This window comes from Sciurus carolinensis, chromosome 9 (assembly GCF_902686445.1).
Source record: "Sciurus carolinensis chromosome 9, mSciCar1.2, whole genome shotgun sequence".
NCBI lineage: Eukaryota > Metazoa > Chordata > Mammalia > Rodentia > Sciuridae > Sciurus > Sciurus carolinensis.
The window spans coordinates 52,336,868-52,350,792 of record NC_062221.1 but is presented as its reverse complement, the minus strand read 5'-3'; the positions used below and the strand labels follow the sequence as shown (position 1 = coordinate 52,350,792).

Below are 13,925 nucleotides of genomic sequence, written 5' to 3'. Positions count from 1 at the left end.
CAGTGGATGAACAAATCAAGAAAATGTGAGATACACACACACACACACACACACACACACACACGCATGCACACACACAGAATGAGGTTTTATTCAGTCATAAAGAAAAAGAAAAATGAAATTATGTCATTTTCAGGAAAATGGATGGAACTTGAGACCATTATGTTAAGCAAAATAAACCAAAGTCTGAAGGTCAAGAGTTGTATGCTTTCTCTCATATGTGGAAGCTAGAGAGGAAAAGAGAAAAGAAAGGCAGCGGAGGCAGAGAACTCATGAAAATCAAAGGGAGATCAGTAGAGGGAAGGGACCAGGGAATGGGAGGATAGGAGGGAAGGGGAAATGTTGGGGAGTGATATGGGTCAAATTATGTTGGTATCTTATATGCATATATGAATATGTAACAGCACATTCCATCATTATGTACAACTATGACTATAACTGTAAAGTTACTTGGCCTTCTTAGTATTCAGAGAAACAGAAATTAGGGCAAATTAATTTTTTAATAGCAGCAGCAGCAATAGCAAATCCAGATTGGCAATAGGGAAGTAGAATACATGGTGAATTCAGTTCCAACTTTGTAGGACGACAAATAATCTCCTATGTCACTAGTGGGAGTATAATGTGGTCCATCCACTTCCAAAGGCAAATCAGCAGCATCAATTACATTTTTAATATGCCCACCCTAGATTGCACTTTTCTGCACATTTCTTTAGAAACAAAAAAAGAACATGGTCAACCAGGCACTGTGATGCACATCTGTAATCCTAGTTCCTCAGGAGGCTGAGGTAGGAGAGTCACAAGTTCAAGGTCACCTGTGCTACTTAGTAAGACCTTGTTGCAAAAAAAAAAAAAAATTAAAAACAAAGGGCCTGGGGGTGTAGTTCAGAGGTAGAGGGAGATCCAAGATGGTGGACTAGAGGAAGGCTACATTCCTTGTTGCTGTGTGACTCCGGATTCAAGCAGAGGAAATACTGTATCTCCAAGAAGCAGTTGTTGCTGCCCACCAGTCCCCTGCTGTTTACCCCAGAGGTAGAGCCATTGCTCAGCATGCATGAGACCCTGGGTTTGATCCCTAGTACCAGGGGGGCAATAAAAAGGGACAGGGCCATTGAGTGCAGCTTTATGTTAGCAGAGAACTGGAAAAAACTCAAGTGCCATAGATATAGAAATAGTTATATAAGCTATGACATAGCTGCACCTCTGTTCAGCAGTTAAGAATAAAATAGATCCTTAATTCAATGACACAAGACTCTCCAACACATCATGCAGTTGTAAAAAAAAAAAAAAAAAAATGGCAAGTTGCAAAATGATAGGTACACACACAAAACTACGCAAACAGAATATTTTTACTTGAAAACGTTGTTTTTGCCAGACACATGCCTATAACCCCAGCAACTCAGGAGACTGAGGCAGGAGGACTACACGTTTGAGGCCAGTCTCAGCAGCTTAGCAAGACCCTCAGCAACTTAGCCAGACACTGTCTCAAAAATAAAAGGGAGATGGAGGTCAGTGGTAAAGTGCCCTAGGTTCAATCCCCAGTAAAAAAATCAAAAATAAAAAGATCTTTATAGGGTATGTATTTTTAAGCACATATAAAGGCCCAGAAGGGTAGACACTATCCCCAAGGTAGGGGTGCATCTGGGTTGAGAGTTGCAGTGGAGAAGCTCTTGTCTTCGTTTTGTTTATACTTTATAGAGAATGTTTCCATGTATTACAGTTATTACTTTAAATAATTTTTAAAATTTCATATACTTTTTAAAACAGTTGCAATACAGAACAAGTGCTAAAATAGGGATGAGGTTCTATGTGGCCCAAAGAAAGGTGAGATAATCCAATCTGTAAAGTTTCCCATTCTTTAAATATGCCTTTATTCTTTTTCTTCCAGAAGTCAATTCTATACCTCAAATTCATAACATAGATACCCAGAGACTCAGTCCGAGAGAAACTACTTTGGTTTCTGACAGCTTTAGAGTGCTGGTTGACTTGTAGAAGTGAGAACCAAAATAACAAGGCCTTCATGGCGATTAGTCATTCCTGAGGCAGCTTTCTGTGGTGTCAGCATGAGGAGCCTCATCTAGGCAAGGAAGAGGAGGAAAGGAAAAATCTGTGCCTTACCCAGAATTGCTCAACAATCAGAAGCAGGGCAGATTTTAAAATCCAAGTGACCATTAGGATTGATTCTGTGTTGAAACCAAGTGTCAGTCAGAAAACTAGGTTTACAGGCATCTCCTATTCCATCCCCCTCCCCCCCGTTTTGTTTTGTTCCCACAGTACTGGTGATTGAACCCACATTCTTGCACATGCTAGGAGAAAATCTCCACAACTGAGCTACATCCTCAGCCTGTTTATTTATTTATTTATTTATTTATGAGTGCACTTTTTTAAAAAATCTGTTCTTTTTAGATATACGTGACAGTAGAGTGTATTTTGACATCTTATGCAGACATGGAGTATAACTTATTCTAGTTGGGATCCCATTCTTGTGGTTGTACATGATGTGGAGTTTCACTGTGTTCCTATGAACATAGGAAAGTTATGCCTGTTTCTTTATATTTTGCTTTGAGACAGGATCTTACTAAATGGTCTGAACTGACTTTGAGTTTGCAATCCTCCTGCTCAGCCTCCTGAGTAGCTGGGATTAGAAATGTGCACAACCACACCCAGTTACAGGCATCTCTTGTCTCAAGAAGCCCAAGGAGTCATGACTGACCTCCACCCAGTAAACTCCCTTACATGGCAATGGGATTCAGGTCTACTGGGACATTTCACTCTTTCCCTACTACAAAACCACAGTCGCGGCGGGTGCAGTGGTGCATGCCTGTCATTCCAGCAGTTTGGGAGGTGAGGCAGGAGGATTGTGAGTTCAAATCCAATCTCAGCAAAAGTGAAGTGCTAAGCAACTCAGTGAGACCCTGTCTCTGAATAAAATACAAAATAGGTCTGGGGATGTGGCTCAGTGGTCAAGTGCCCCTGAGTTCAGTCTCCAATACCAAAAAATAAAAAAACCACGGCCAAAGTCACGTCTCCAGGAGCACTCTGAGCCTGATTCTCCGTGCCTGCTTTTCTGCCCTTTAGACATCAGCTCGTTGTGAATCTCTGCATTTGGAGGGTATCCCTTGCATAGCAATTTAGCCATTTTTATCTCAAGCTGGAAGAGAATTCAGTGATTTGAATAAATCTGGCATAAAATAAAAAGTCCATTTTATTCCCCAGCTAGCTTCACAAGTAAAAAAGTACCCAGAAATGGTTGTGAATGCAATATGTAAATTCACAAATAAAGCCAAAGCTCTTGGCACCCTTATTTATTCCCAACAGGTGAATCAGGAGTGCACACTGGCAAGATGTAATGCTGAGTAACTTGGCTTTTTTTTTTTCCTTCCCTGATTTAACTGAGACCTGTAATGTTATTTGATGCAGTTTTCTGTATTTAATTAATTTAACATTCCAGATTTTTAATTTGCATTTAATTTAACATTTCAGGTTTTTAATTTACCAGATATTGTTTATCAAATATTCATTTCAGAGACTTTCACCGTATATACAGTGCATACCCCTCTTTAATTAGTGTGTGGTAAATTAATTCTTCTCTCCTTGCTCCTTCATCAGATACTGGATTAAGGAAGTTGCGCTGATTCAACACAGCACATAAACTCGTTTATTAAACCAAGATGGCAAATTTCCTTGTGTATTTGCTTTGCTAGTCTGCCTGCTTTCATGCTTAACCTGATAAAAACTGTTGTAGCTAAAACCAGAAATCTTTTATTACTTAAAATTGACTGCTTGGTTTGACAATGTGAGTGTTAACGTTTTATATGCTCTCCAGTATTGGATCCAGTTCCACTCTTGTCTCACCCTTGGATATGTAATTCTGATGACTCCCTTCCTGTCCTTCTTCTGTCTCCCTTTGCCCAGATTATCACCTTCTCCCTCCGGGGGACATTTGTTAAAAAGAGATTACGCTGTTTTCTTGAAGATTCAAATCACAAACTCACCTTTTCATCCCTAAATGTTATAACTTTCTTTCCTTTTACTGTCTTCCTACCCCAAAGTAAATAATAACCTGTCTTCTAAATGATACTGTGTTTGACTTCTGTTGGCAGGAACCAGTGTGGAGGCAGGAGCCTTTATGAGCTACTTGGGAACACATTCCTTTCAACACTGCATCCCAAACACGGCTGAGAACGGTGCCTTGCACAAACAGGGAAAGAGGAAATGTTTTTTGCTCTTCTGGAGAGATGGCTGGCTGGTTGGATAGGTATCTATTGTGTGCCTGGCACACCAAGGTAGTTCATTCCTTCTTTTTTTTTTTTTTTTTTTTTTTTGCTAATCTTTCCTCAGTTTTCATTGGTGCATTATAGTTGTACCGAATGGTGGGACTTGTTGTTACATATCCATACATGCACACACACAATAGAACAATATGTGTAACGATTTGACCAGTGTCATCCTTCAGTATATCCCCCCTCCCTTCCCTGGTCTCTTTCCTCTATTCTACTGATCTCCCTTTGATTTGCATAAGATTCCCCCCACCCCCACCAACAACTTTCTTTTCCTTTTACCTCTCCAGCTTCCACATGTGAAAGAAAACATACACCCCTTAACCTTCTGCATTTGGCTTATTTTGATTAACATAATGTTCTCAAGGGCCATCCATTTTCACCAAGGTAGTTCTTTAAACTATCTTTTCCCACTTAAGCATTTATTATAATGAGAAATTGTCCCCACTTAATGGATGAGGACACTGAGGCTCAGAAAGTTAAGTGGGAATGTACTCATGCTCTCACAGTTAGCAAGGAGTTAAGCTCAAGTTGTCTGAAGTCCCCTTGTATTGATCACACATGGGCAAGACAGGCTATGTAACTGGTGGAACTCAGTGAAAACTTCAATTCATGTCCCGTGTTTGAAAACTATTAATCATTTTAGGACAGGGACAGCAGAACATTAAACCTAACACGAGGTCCTTCTGAGCATGGTCTGTAGGACTTCACAGTCACACACTCAGGAAGCCAGTCCTGTACCTGGGGCTTAGCCATAGTCACTACTCAGCTCCTGCTCCTGCTCCCGACTGCAGGCTGTCCATTATCGCCTTCTGAGTTCCTACACTCAGAGAAATTGTTGCAACCTGTGTCAGAGGCAGAAACAGACCAGCTTTACCCTATCTACAGATCAGAAATTTGAACCTTGTTTAATTACTTATGGAAAGTTAGGTGTGCCTTCTAAAATAGACTGAGATGGTCAGGTTTGGTGGCACACATGCTTGGAATCCCAGCCACTTGGCAGGCCAAGCCATGAGGATCAGAAGTTCAAGACCAGCCTTAGCAATTTAGTAAGGCCCTCAGCAACTTAACAAGACCCTGTCTCAAAATTTTAAAAAATAAATAGGACTGGGGATGTCACTCAGTTGTAAAGGATCCCTGGGTTCAATCCCCAGTACCAAAAAATAATAAAATAAAATAGACTGAGTGTACCTTATGGGTAAAGAATACCTCAAAATATAGTTCTACTCCTCCATTGTCCCATACATGTCTAGAATTGGCAGGTGGGACTGGAAATAGTGCATTTTTCTCTGTAATAACTGACTAGCCAAAGAAAACAAACTCTCCTGAGAATCAGTATCCTGCCTTTGCTTTGCAGATGAAACAGAGTAAGCACTCAGGTACATGAGGAAGAACCAGATCCCGGATGGAAACCTGAAGGAGCAATGTGGCCACAGTACAGCAGTTGAGCCCAAGAGCTAGAGCTGAGAGTAGTGGCCAGAAAGAACTCTCCTCTTGGAGCCCCCACGAGCCAATGTCACTGCCAGCGCGGTGAGAACTAAATCTGAGAGTGTGAAACTCAACTTTTCTACAGTCACCAGCTAAATGACTGCTCCTTCCCACCCCCAAACCTACCTCACTAAGGCTACCATTCTTTCCAAAGGAAAGATGACTCGTTGATGAGTTTTTAAAGATGTTTTTAAAGCACCAATTCAGAGGTGGTGGTCATTGATAAAATATCACAGAAGCAGATCAAGAAAGTCTTTTGAAATCTTGTGGACCATCACAAAGCAATATGGGCTACCAAGCTTGGTGTCTGAGGAAGTGTGGCAAAGGCCCACACATGACGAAACCAGCATGAAGCTCATTAGAGATGAAGACGCTTACCAAGTTACAGGCAAACATCTACTCTTTGGCTATTGGAAGTAATTTTTTTTAGGGCAAGACTTGTGTCTCTCTCGTTCCTTAAAGAACACCCTGGGTCTAATGCAGGAGACAAGGGAAGGAAGACGTTCCGAGGGTAAAGATAAGCCTTAAGTTTAAAAGGTACAACTGTCATCTTTGTTCCTTAGCCATTTTGGTTTATTTTTAAAATGGATGATGGCCTTTGCATCAGCACTTTGTTGACTTACATGTGAATGTTTTACACCATATTTCACTTCATCTCTCAGGATCTTTGGTGCCAGGGCATCGCCTGAAGCCCAGAACTGAAGTGTGGGACTGGGGTGAAGCTCAGTGACAGTGTGCTTGTCTGTCATGTGTAAGGCCCTGAGTGAGTTGGAGTGAGTGTGCGGTGACTTTAAGCAAAATTGAAATATGAGCATTGAACACTGATTTTTTCCTTCATTGTCTTCTGTACTTCTGGCCACCTGAACAGCCACAGTACTCCTGGCCAACAACACTGCCAGTTGCCAAAGGGTCATCAGGAGGCGCTGACCATTATTTGCATGAAGTCCTCTTTTTCCAAACAAACTTCTCATTTTGGATTAATTTTAAATTTACAGGAACATGACAAAGATGGTACAGAGTCCCCAAGTACTCTTTCTCTGATGTTAGCCTCTTACACAACCATGGGCATTTATCAAAACTAAGAAATGAATGCTAGTACATTACTCCTAATTACATAACTCCAGACTTTTTTCAAGTTTTACCAGATTTTCTGCTACTGTCCCTTTAAAAATTAGTTAATAGCATTTTTGTATAGTTTTTTCTTTTACTGAAATATTGAAAAAATGATTCCAAAGCCCCACATGCCCACCCCTCCACGCTTGGCACACAGTTTCCCCTGTTAACATCTTGCATTAGTGTGGCAAATTTGTTGCAACAATGAACCAATATTGAAACATTATTAACTGAAGTTCATAGTTTGTATTAAGGTCTACTCTTTGTGTTGTATGGGTCTGTGGTTTTTTGACAGATGTCTGAAGACACTTGTCCACAGTCATATAGAATGATTTCACTGAAGATCCCCTGTGCTCCACCCATTTACCTCTCTCCTCTGGACCCCCTGGGAACCACTGATCATTTTATGGTCTTTTAGTGTTACCTTTTCTGGGAGCTCATATAACTGGAATCGTACAACATACAGCTTTTGCAGACTGGTATTTTTCACCTAGCAGTATGCATCTAAGATTCCTCCATGTCTTCTCACATGGCTTGACTAATGTCCTTTTTCTGTTCAAGGATTCAAACTAGGCTACCACATTGCACTTGGTATAAAGTCATTTTTAATACTGCCTCTTCTGTGGTCAGTAATCTTTTCAAAGTAAGAAATTCACTTTAGTGTTCTCTGCATCTATTTCTTTAACAAATAGGAGTCGAGTTCTTATTTTAAGTCATGCATTGTCTTAAGCAAGGGAGAGATCTGAACATGATATAAAAGATCCTTGCTCCCGTACAGATTATAAATCATTCTTAAAATTACTGTTAATGACTGCATATTGTTCCATTATTCCCCTGTTGCTAACATCTTGCATTAGTGTTTGTTAAAACAATAAACCAATATTGAAACATCACTATTAACTGAAGTTCATAGTTTGTATTAAGGGCTACTTTGTGTTATAGAGGTCTGTGGGTTTCAACAAATGTCTGAAGACATTTGTCCACCATCACAGTATCACAGAATAATTTCACTAAAGATACCCTGTGCCCCACCTGTTCACCTCTCTCATCTCTCCCCCAGAACCCCTGGAGGAGGGTAAGTAGCCTGCCCCAGGTCATGCACCAGTAACTAGCAAACCTGGGATTCAAACCAAGAGATGTTGGCATCAGAGTTTGGATTCTTAACGCCCATATCACATGTCTTCTCACTGATGCTGCATGAGTAAATCTGAGGATTAAATAAAACAACTTTATTACAGATCTATTGCACAGAAGGCCTGCCCATGATAAATTGATATATTCTATGCTGCCTTTTAACCTTGCTGTCCTTGGAACATTATTATCTTCCTGGTCCTGGATTCTTTAAAACCAATATCTCCAAATTGTCCTGTTCTAAATAACATTGTAGTAAAAACTCATCTTTGGCCATCATTCTTATGTACTTTAGAGAAAGTATTGAAAATGAAAAATGAAGGCACTTTTTTTGAGCTATTCCATGTGTCATGCCATGATCCTGATCAGAAAGGACACAACTATTGACACTCTCTCCAGCAGAGAAAGTCCCTACCTTTCCTTCACCGTGACTGCTGTCTTTCCTTTTCATGTTCTCCCTACTCTCCGGGCTTCGCCCTCCTCCCAAGCAAGCAATCTACGCAGCCAGCTCGCAGCTGCCAGTGGGCCCCGCGGCTGTAGATTGACTCATTCAATCTACCTCCCACCAAAACTCCTTTCTCTCTGTGGTGCCACACACTCATGTCGCACCTTCGAGCACTCCGTTCCCTCAGGGCCCTGCACTTAACTTCTTTAAGCCCAGGTTTCTCGCTGTAAAATTGACACACTCTAATAATGATAGCCAGCCTTTATGTAGGGTTTGCATGCACTTAGGTGACCAAACCATATTTCCATGACCCCAGGAGGTGATGCTAGACTGTGAACAGTACGTAAAGTGAGGACAATTTTTTTTTTTTTTTATTTTTTATGAATTGTCTTAGGACCTACTGTCTTTAGTTTTCTGACATTTCACCTTGTTTTTGTGAGTACGTGTCTAAAAGTCCCTCACAGGGAAAAATTAATCGTCCTTATTCTGCTCAACACAAGGATATATACTGGAATTAATATGTTGTGTTAGGCAGCTTTCTGTCAATATGATGAAACATCTGAGGCAACTAATTAACAAAAAGTAAAGGTTTAGCTGTTCCCAGAGACTCGGGAGGCTGAGGCAGGAGGATTCCAGATTCAAGGCCAGCCTCAGCAACTTAGCCAGGCCCTAAGCAACTCGACGAGACCCTGTCTCAAAATGAAAAAATAAAAAGGGCTGGGTGTGGGGCTCAGTGGTTAAGCGTCCCTGGGTTCAGTCCCCAATACCAAAAGGGAAAAAAAGAAAAGAAAAGAAAGGAAAAGAAAAGAAAAGAAAAGAAAAGAAAAGAAAAGGCTTACTTTTGGTTCATGGGTTTGGAGGTTTCAGCTCAGGTCCCAGTGGCCCCATGGCTCTGGACTGCTTGAAAGGCAGGCCATCGTGGGGGAACTCCTGTGGATCAGCCAGGAAGCAAAAGGAAGGCACGAGAGCCTGGGGGTCCACAGTCCCTTCCAGGTCAAATCCTTAGTGTCCAAAGGACCTCCCACAAGGCCCTGCCTCCTAAAGTTTTGTCCACCACTTGCTAAACTAGCCCAAGGAACAAAACTTTAATAAGGACACTTTGGGGACACATCCAAACCATAACACGTGGTCTTTGGAAGTCGATAAATGAGTGTTTGAAAATTAGTCCAACTATTAACTAATTGTGTGACCTTGAAGGAGTGATATAATGATCTCTTAGAGCCCAGGGGGCAATAGGATTCACTAGCCCCTGGGTCAAGTTCACCATGTGCCAGACACTGCCACAGTATTCTAACCCATTTGATTCTCAACACAGCCTAACCAGGCAACTCCAGTTACCATCATCCCCATTTACAGAAAAGCACGCTAAGGCAAAGACAGGGTAAGTGGCCTGTCCCAGGTCCTGGGTCAGTAACTGGCAAACCTAGGATTCAAACCTAGAGACAGTCTAAATTCTTAACCCCCATCCCACATGTCTTCTCACTGATATTGCATGAGATAATTCTGAAACGACCTTATTAATGCATAAACATAATAAATTCCACACTGCCTTTTATTTTACTCTCCTGGGAACATTGTTATCTTTCTGGTCCTGGATACTCAAATCTCAGTCAAACAGATATGATACAACCATCTCATTCTGCTGTGGATCCGACAGCACAGCACACACAGCATCTTGGCTTTATAAAGGGAGGCATGAATGGAGAGAGATGAGATTGGGGGTTTTGGGGTGTGTGTGTGTGTGTGTGTGTGTGTGTGTTTTACAATATTGGGGGTTGAAGCCATGGACCCTCTACCATTAAGCTACGTCCCCAGTCCATTACTTTTTATTTTGAGATAAGGTCTAGGTAGTTGGCTGGCTTCAAACATGCCATCCTCTGGCCTCAGTCTCCCAAGTCACTGGGGTTACAGGTGTGCACCACTGCTCCTGAGCCCTGGGATGAGACTGTCTCCATAGGTGCAAGTAAAGTGAGAAGGGCCTTGAGTATCCGTGGGGAGGCGGTGTACTGTAGGGTACAGAACAGGGACTTCCGTGTTCTACAGGATGTGACTCAGGGGTGGAAGTCTACCCCAGCATGCTCTCCTAGCATGTGCACAGCCCTGGGTTGGATCTCCTGCACCACAAAGCTTCACCAAACCTGGATGCAATAACCCTCACAATTCTCAACCAGACAGAAAAATTCCTTAGTGTTTTTTTTACACTCCTGGATCCAATCATCAGGGAAATTTTGGAGATGGCACACTGAATCTCTGGCAGGCTGAGCACCTACTATGTGCCAGACGCGAGCTGGGCTGGCACAGCAAAGAATTCAACACTGAAAATGACACAGTCTGCAGAAACATCGTAAAATCTTTACACGGATTATAAAGCGAATACGCGAAGATCTAAAATAAGGCACAAGTCAGACAAAATGCTATCTCATTATCACCTTGAAAAACCCCCAAGGCCAAGTCTAGGTCTCCTAGTTCTATTCAACTTAAGGAGGCGATAATGAGGAGAAAATGTTCTTGCCCATTAAAAGAGATCTTAACAAGGGAACCAGGACTAGCTGCTAAACGGCGACATTTTACCTTTAAAGTCACCTAGGCAGTAGTTTACCTTTTATGACATATACTTTAGAGAACGACTTCCACAAAAGGGGAAGAAAACAAAAATGCAAACAAAGGGGAACAGAAAGGTAATTTATTTATAGATAAAGAAAGGATGCGAGGAGCTGGTGGCTGAGGCCATCTCACAGTGACATATGAGTAAATCAGGCACAACTCAGTGGCTCCCAAACCAAGCTGGTGCTATGGCCGATGACCCTGAGGGCCTCGATGACCCACACTTCCTGACACACTCAGGCTGCTTCTGCCTCTAACCCCCTGCCCCACCTTAGCCGGATCCAAACACAGCCTCTGCTAAGTTCCCGCCTGGGCTACAGCACGACTCTCCCTCCTCCACATCCCCACGCATGCTGTCCTCAGGGTCTTGATGGCATTCCTCACACTGTCCTGCATGTGGCTGTGAGGCAGCAAAAAAAATATCCAATTCAGAAAAGCCGGGTGGGCATCCCAATCATGCCACCAAGTACTGGGAGGAAAATAGGAAAGTCATAATTCCCCATCTCAAGAGGTGGAGGTTTTGCGTCCACTTCACAGGTGACCAGGAGGTTTAATGAGGTCGCTTAGGACAACGTTTAGCCAGCCAAAGGAGCTCGCCATGTGAGGGCGTCAGGAACCTGCGGCAAAGCAAAAGAATGTGTTTTATCAGAGATGGTTTCGGAAGAAAGAACCTAGTTTGTTGTTGTTGTTTAATATCTCTCTCTCTCTCTCTCTCTCTCTCTCTCTCTCTCTCTCTCTCTCTCCTTCTCCCTCAGATCTAGTTATTAGTGCTGAGTGTGGTGGTGACTCAGAAGACAGACAGAAAGTTCAAAGCCAGCCTCAGCAATTTAGCAAGACCCCATCTCAAAATAAAAAATATAAAGTGCCTCAGTGGCTAAGCACCCCTGGGCTCAATCCCTGGCACAAAAAAAAAAAAAAAAAAAAAAGTTTGAGGCTGGCAAGGGCAACTTAGTGAGATCCTGCCTCAAAACAACAACAACAACAAAATAGGGCTGGGAATGTAGCTCAGTGGTAGAACATTCCTGGGTTCAATCCCTAGTGTCATAAATAAAATAAAAATAATAAAATAAAATAAAAGTAATCCAATGGTAGAGTACCCTTGAGTTAAATCCCTAGTACTAGAAGAAAAGGAGAGAGAAAGAAAGAAGATCAAGAATGAGGGCTGAAAATAAAAAGGTATAAAAAGCAAAATCTGGGGGAAATAATCACAGAGCTCTTGAGTGAAACAGGTGGGCAGAGTTCTGCTGTTAGCACAGTGAAGTTGGCTGAAAATATATTGAGTTTAACACTTAGGAGTCTGGGTTCAATTCCCAATACTGCAAAAAAAAAAAAAAAAAAAAAAAAAAAAAAAAAAACCTAAAAAACATTATTTGGCAAGATTTTTAAAGCTCCTACACCACAGGAAGATTTGTTTCATTTTTAATCTCTTCTACATAAAAATGGAAGAGGCAGCCGGGCGTGTGGTGCATACCTGTAATCCCAGTGGCTACTGCTTGGGAAGCTGAGGCAGGAGGATTGAAAGTTCAAAGCCAGACTGAACAACTTAGTGAGGCCCTAAGCAACTCAGCAAGACCCTGTCTCTAAATAAAATATTAAAAAGGGTTGGAGACGTGGTTCAGTGGTTAAGCGCCCCTGGGTTCAGTCCCTGGTACCACACACACACAAAAAAAGAATGAAAGAGGCTAACTTGAACTTCTAAACTTCATGAAATAGAACTTTCTAATTGGGGACTGTTATTTTATAGTGGGTGAGAATGTGTTTTGTCCAGGAGGAACATTTTGCTGTGCTCACTGGAGATGCCACATAAATGTACTCTACTTGTGACCTCCCGGTCTGTTCTTTGGAGACTCAGATTTGCCTGATAGAGGAAATAGGGTGGGACAAATTGTGACGCTTTAAGGGTAATTGAATTACAAAGCTATTGCCCATCGCAACCTCAAATGCGGTACATATGGCTCCACAAATTTCTGAGTTCTGCAATTAAAATAGAAACCTCAGCAGATATTTAATGTCCTTTGTCCTAGGAAAAAGAAGACAAATATTATAAAACATATGAGTTCCTGGGAAAGCCAAACGAAGACAATTAATTAGAGTTCTCTCACAAGTTTGATACACGATGACATACCAAGTACAGGGAATGCTTGTTCTTTTCTTTCCGGAGACCGACTCTTGTCCCTGAGAGTGAAGAGGTCAGCCTAAAGGCAGGATCATTCAGTAAAACATCACCGTCCTCTAAACCACAGTGTTTCCCAAACTTGCCAGATAAGAATTATCTGATCAGTTGTTACAGGAGATTTCCAGGCAGGGTTTAGGTGGAGCCCAGGAACCTGCATTTTAGCAAGCATCCCAGATGATTCTTATCACCGTCTCAAAACCAAGGCTCAGCAGCCTCAGAATCAAGACGTTATTGGAGTAATTCCAACAGTCACGGAGAAATGTACTTTCACCTATACGCAGCTGGGAAGCCACAGGGATTTGTGACTTATAATTTCATCTTCAACCCAAGATGTTAAACATACCAATGAGTGTGCATTCCTTATTATCACCGTGATGGTTTTCTTCTTCATGTCTTGGGGGAATGCCATATGCCCAGAGTTTCTGGCAGCAGAAAACCAAAATATTAACAGAATAAATTACTTAGCATTAGACATGTGCTGGGGAACTATTCTTCAGTATTTGGAATATTAACAAACTTTGGACCCGGCCAAGGATCATTAATAGCATTGTCCTCTGAGCATATTATTTGAATAGAAACCTTCAGAATTTGCTTTCAACTGCCCCAATGTTAGCATCTTCATCATCCCACTAAGAAAGCAAGGGGATGGTTTTGCCAGCTCTTCCAAGTGCTTTCTCTGTCATACCTCTAG

General features: G+C 41.8%; 1 long non-coding RNA gene across 2 annotated transcripts; it reads right to left on the bottom strand.

Annotated features, from left to right (window-relative positions):
• Positions 1-11,231: 11,231 nt before the first annotated feature.
• On the bottom strand, positions 11,232-13,662 carry LOC124993805 (uncharacterized). 2 transcript variants are annotated; one of them, XR_007110337.1, is made up of 4 exons: positions 13,578-13,662; positions 13,184-13,253; positions 12,994-13,078; positions 11,232-11,675 (listed from the first exon to the last, which is right to left on the bottom strand). It is a non-coding gene; the product is annotated as an uncharacterized LOC124993805 (long non-coding RNA). The 2 variants fall into 2 exon arrangements; XR_007110336.1 differs by lacking the exon at positions 12,994-13,078.
• Positions 13,663-13,925: the final 263 nt, after the last annotated feature.